This window comes from Thermobia domestica, chromosome 12, assembly GCF_964235325.1.
Source record: "Thermobia domestica chromosome 12, izTheDome1.hap1.1, whole genome shotgun sequence".
In the NCBI taxonomy this organism is placed as follows: Eukaryota; Metazoa; Arthropoda; class Insecta; order Zygentoma; family Lepismatidae; genus Thermobia; species Thermobia domestica.
In genome coordinates this window covers 141,201,327-141,207,326 of record NC_137465.1, presented here as the reverse complement: position 1 = coordinate 141,207,326, position 6,000 = coordinate 141,201,327, and the positions used below count along the sequence as shown (strand labels likewise).

The window sequence follows — 6,000 nt, the reverse complement described above, 5'->3', positions numbered from 1 at the left end:
ATGCTGGGTACATTCCAGTTTTTTTATACATTAGTAATCTCAAAAACTTACACTGCACTCTTTCAATCATTTGGATATGTTTTCCATTATGAGGAGTCCAAATAACAGAAGCGTATTCCAGTTGGGATCTGATATACGAATAATATAGTTTCAAAATTGTCATGTGGCTACGGAAGTCTCTACTTACACGACAAACAAATCCAAGACTCTTATAAGCATTGTTTGCAATAGTTTCAATGTGATTTGCGAAAGTCAGTTTTGGGTCGAAGGTAACACCAAGGTCTTTAACAGTTTCCGGCCTACAAAGATTTATACCGTCAATAGTATAATCATAATTTATGTATTTTCCTTTTCTAGTAAATGTAATAGCTTTACATTTAGTTATGTTTAGGCTAAATTTATTCACGTGGCACCAGTGTTTTACATTTTCCAAGTCTTCCTGGAGGTTTTTACAGTCTTCAAGTGATTTAATTTGAGTATATAATTTTAAGTCATCTGCAAAGAGTAGAGTATGCGATTTCTTGATGTGCTTAGTTATGTCATTGATAATGATGAGGAATAATAAAGGTCCAAGGTTTGATCCTTGCGGTACTCCCGATGTAGCATTAAAATTTTTGGAGATATGACCTTTGTAAGCTACAGATTGTTTACGATCACGTAAGTATGATGTGAAAAGTACTAATGCTTGCTTAGAAAGATTCATAAGAGCTAGTTTTTCAAGCAAAATGTTGTGGTTAACTAAATCGAACGCTTTCTGAAAGTCTGTATAGATTACATCCACCTGCCCTCCTTTGTCTAGTTCTGAAGCTATAAAGTTTGTTATAATTGTCAAATTAGTTGAAGTGGATCTATTCTTGAGAAATCCGTGTTGGTATACAGAGATACTGGATCTAACATGATTAAGTAAGCGATTGTGTATTATATATTCATAAATTTTTGCAAATGGGGATAGAATTGCAATTGGTCTAAAGCTTTCTATATTTTTAGCATTGCTAGTTTTTGGAATAGGACATATCAAGCTTTCTTTCCATCGGTCTGGAAAAACATTATATTTTACGGACATGTTTAATAGCATATGTATAGGATGTTTTATGATATCAATAGTTCCCTTTATTATGTAGGGTGGGATACCATCAGGGCCACACGCTGTTCTAGATTTCAACCTTTTAATGGCATGTTCTATTTCTGATATTGTTATTTCAGTGATTTGGAAAATATCGAGTGATATACTTCTAGGTTCGTGTGACATTAGAGCATCAGTGTTATAACTCACAGGTTCATGATTGTAAACAGACTTAAAATAATGTGCAAAAGCCTCCGCAATATCCCTGTTACACTGTAGACTTTCACCATTATACATAAGGGGGCCATTAGTCAAATGCCTTGTTTTATTGTTGATCTTTCATACTTTATGTATAGTTCTTCCCACAGCTGTTTTTGTTGAAAACACACATAGCTACTAATATATGCATATAAATTCATTATATGCATATAAAAAAACCTGAAACTGCAGCGCAAGTATTAACAATGAACTGCTCATTAAGAATATGCAATGCAATATTATCAGCAATTCATGTAAAAACTCATATTGGTTAATGTATGTTGTAAAAACTATATCCGAGCAAGTGTCGCTATTTTTTCTTTACAGAGTGTACGTGCAGTTATATATACAGTGTGGTCCAAAAGTGGGGAAACCCCTCGCATAAATGTCAAATACTGTAAAATATAACCAAAGATACAATGTAGGGGAGTAATAAAGGTGAGGAGAAATTGGGGGGGGGGCACAAGGGGAGTAATAAAGTGAGGAGAAATTGGAGAGGAGACAGAACATTGAAAGCCGCCATCTTGAAATCCATCATCGTGAATCATACATACAGTTTGTAAATTGAAAACATGTTGATGCCTTACGTAAATTGGACATCGCTAACCAGTACGAAGTTATGACAGGTGTTAATATGGATCCAAGAAGCGGTTACAGACAGGTTCAATGTGCTCTTACTCTAATTGTATGTGCAGCCAATAAAAAGACGGAATGTTTGGCCTTAGGATACAAAATTAAAATTCGTGGTTTTGCACTTGCGCCATCTTCAAAGAAATACTTACTGAAATGTAATTTAGTTCAGGATTAAGTTGTTTCGGTAAGATGAAAAGATTCAGTATAGAATCTTCTTATATACTACTACACTGACGTGTAATATTCAGCATCTCCACATCACGGATAGTTTATCACTGCAATATGTTTGAGGCTTTCACTATACCTTTGATTCAGGGACGAAGGGCAATCCGAATTACGTACAAGAAGGTTCGAATTACCGGGGGGATGAGGGGAATTTTCCCCCTCAATCAAATTTTGTTCCCCCCAAAGTAATCAACTGAAGTATCCCTACCGGAGATGCTCGCTTCCCCCCCCCCCAAACAATGCTTAGTACAACGCCAAATTTCACTTATTTTTGTCTTTTCTTGTACGCTATAATCTGTAGGCGTATTTCGAAATGAGCGATGGAAACCATTCAGTTTTGGTCATTTCCAATTACCCCATTATTTTCGTCGCTGCTTAGTTGAATTATATTATGACTCAATTGTTACTTGCAACCGTATACTTGCAACCGAAAAATAAAAAATCACCATAAATGCTGCGATCACGTAATCAGTTCCTCTGCCGTTTAACCATATACGGCCGTAGAGTCTAAGCTAGGCTTACTAACACACATACAAAACATACCAAACTGATGAAAGAAGCTTCGAGATTATTCCTTCATATACGAGGCTCGGTAAATAAAGTTCAAAATTAACTATCTTTACAAATTTCTTTTAAATTTGATAAAATGGGCTTGCGGTCGGTGACAAATATTTGATGAAATGAGAATATAAGAGGAAAGGGAGAACGCCGAGAAACCCACCCACACGATATTGTCCACTTTTAAGTGATAAATTGTACAGTCCGCGGCAAAAAAGTGCAACGTGAGCATGTAAGTTTATTGAGAAAGGACGAAGTCTTTTGCTCCAAAATAAGTGTGCAGGGGAGGACGGCGAGGTCTCTTCTGTCGTGATTCGTGCCACTTAGACGTTATGTTTGATTCCATAGGCTGTTAGGCGTATTTTCACAATAAACTTACATGCTTGTGTTGCAGGTATTTTGCTGCGGACTGTAGCTATTGCTTTTTTTTTTTCCTAAGTGATACACAGACACACTCCTAAAAGTGACCGGTGGCTCAGTGGTAGAGCGTTCACCTCTAGTGCGTGGGATCCCTGGTTCGACCCCAGCTCGCGCCAAGTGAACTTTGTGGTGGACAAACACCGTGTGCGTGAGTTTTCTCGGGGTTCTCCCGTTTCATCCCACTTTGTGCTTTCCAGCATTTCATTAATTTTTCATCGTCATAGCCTCCTTTACCATACACGGCATAATCTTGAACGTAAAACTTTAAAAAGTTCATTTCATTTTCACTCCTAAAAGTGACGCACATAGTACTTGTAAAACAATGTGTACATAAAAATAAGAAACTAATAATTTTGTATCATTTAAAGAAATGTCATGAACAGGTTAAATTGACAAACTGGATTGGATATAAGATGAAATTGATGCAATTCTTATGGCTGAAAATACATCACTTGGAAATTTGAAGATAGATGCAGTTTATTCCTAGAAAATAAGTTCCACTGGAAAAGCAATAAATTATTAGTGTGTATTACTTGTTAATAGACTTCAAATAGATTTCACATTAACGTAGTTTTCAAGGCAGATATATAATGTAATAATCTTCACTGTGACGAAGTTGCAATTAAATTGTCAACAGAAGCAGTGCTAACTACTGTATAAAACTCTTGGTTATTTCTTTCTTAGTTTTATTACCTGCAATGTACACTTAGCCTTGATTCCTTCAATTTCTTGCGTGACGTAAACGTATAGGAAAAGCGATAAAAAACAGTTTATTTCTTATGAACGTCTGATATAAAGCAAGGCTGTCGGGGTTACAAAATATTGTTTACCTTGCTTTAATAATATATTTACAAGAAACCTCCAACAGTGACACATTATTATTTATTTTTCCAACTAAAAAGCGTCCCCATTAAACTCTCAGTAATCAGTCTAGGTAAAAGAGATAGTTTGATAAAAGGACTTCTAGTAATAAAGCATCAAGTTATGTCTTATAGACACGTATGACCATCATCATATTTTAACCCTACAAAACAAAATTAATAGCTGATATATATTATATCGGGCCTTATGCAAAGTCGTTCTGACGCGTGATTGGTGCCATACTAAAGAGTTCGACTAACATGTTTCCTGCAGTACTCAGGCCTTTAGTATGACGCTAATCATACGTCAAAACGACTCTGCAGAAGGCCTATCAAGTTTATAAATACTCTGCCTCTTCTAACTTTTTAAAATCATCTACATAAATATTTTAAACCAACAAGGTTATCATTCGTTATTTTATTTCAGTGAGCCTTACTTCTTTAATTTATCCCCGGCGTCGGGATGTGGCGCCCCCATCGCCCAGTTCTTCGGAACTGCAATCAGCCACTGGTCCTCCAGGTTGGGGGTTGTGCCGGGCCGATCACCCGGCATTTAAAACTTGCGATCGAGCGTAGTTACAAATAAAAGCCTCGGATGTGGACTGCTCTTTTAGAAGACAACCTTGCAATGGACTGGTTTTGATTGGATTTTCTTGGATGACGCTGGACCCGGGGCCGTGGGACGGAGGAGTGCAGCGCATGCGCACCCAGCAGGACCGGAAGGAGTGATGCCCTGAAAGGGAATGCTGGGAGTCTGCGGTGCGGGAATCTCCAATGAACCATTGGTTCCTCCCCTTACACGGTGGGACGTGGGTCCTCTCAAAAGTACCCATCAGTCGGCGGTGCAAGTGGCTCTGCCTCCTTGTCATTTTGACTTGGTGTCACAGCTTAGCTTGCTGACAAGGGTCATGCAGGTAGGACCTGCCAGCCTCGTTGGCCGCTTCGAACCATGACGGGGAAGCTGAGAGGATTTTGGGCTTCATTTAGTTATGGATACGCATCAACTACCCACCCAGGACAGAGAAAGAGAGGAAAAGCTTGGTCTTGCACCAAGATATTTAATTATTAAGGATAGATCTACAGAAACCGCTGGATCACTAAGCAAATTGTCACCGTTCCTAGTACATCGTCAAATTCATCACATTGCCACAGGAACGTTTCCTCCTGGCCATATTCGGAAATTACGGAATGGGACGCTCCTTGTTCAGACGACCACAGAAAAACAGTCGAAATTACTCCTTGCTAGTACGCAGTTAGGACCTGTTCCTATTCTGGTTGAGCCTCATCGCCAACTAAACACTAGCAAAGGAGTCATCACTTGCTTTGATTTGAGAGAGTTACCAGAGGCGGAAATATGTGCTGAACTTAAGGATAGCCATGTGATAGACGTCCATCGTATTAGTACAAAGAGAAATGGTACAGTACAGCCCACAGATTCTTACATCATAACTTTCGCTATACCTGACCTTCCAACGCATTTGAACGTTGCCTACCACCGTTTAAAGGTCCGACCGTACATACCATTACCCTTACGGTGCTTCAACTGCCAACATTTTGGCCACTCAGCCCCTTCTTGCCATGCCTCTGCCATCTGTGGCAATTGTAGTTCTGCAGCTCATGGTCCGGCCCCATGTGTGGCCCCATCGAAGTGCACTAATTGTAAAGGTGACCACCCAGCTTGGTCACGTGACTGTCCTACTTTTCTGGCTGAGAAGAAGATCCGTGAATTGATGGTAATCGAGAAGATCTCCGCTGCTGAGGCTAAACGAAGACTACAGCCAAAAGTCAACTTCGGCACCAGTTTCTCTTCGCTTCTAAAGACCAGCAGATCCCAAGGTACCCAGACAGTCAATTCTGCTACCCAAACTGACGTTGAGGTTCCCAGTGCGCCAGTCTCTTCCAAGGCGTCCCGTACCACTACTTCTGTGAACCCAGGACTATCTCGCACGAAGCACCGATCATCATCTGCTTCGCAGCCTAAGC

The 6,000-nt window shown here is 39.5% G+C and overlaps 1 protein-coding gene across 5 annotated transcripts in view; it reads left to right on the top strand.

Annotated features, from left to right (window-relative positions):
* ATP8B (ATPase phospholipid transporting 8B) overlaps positions 1-6,000 on the top strand; it is a 568,064-nt gene that overhangs the window by 296,072 nt on the left and 265,992 nt on the right. The window lies entirely within an intron of this gene.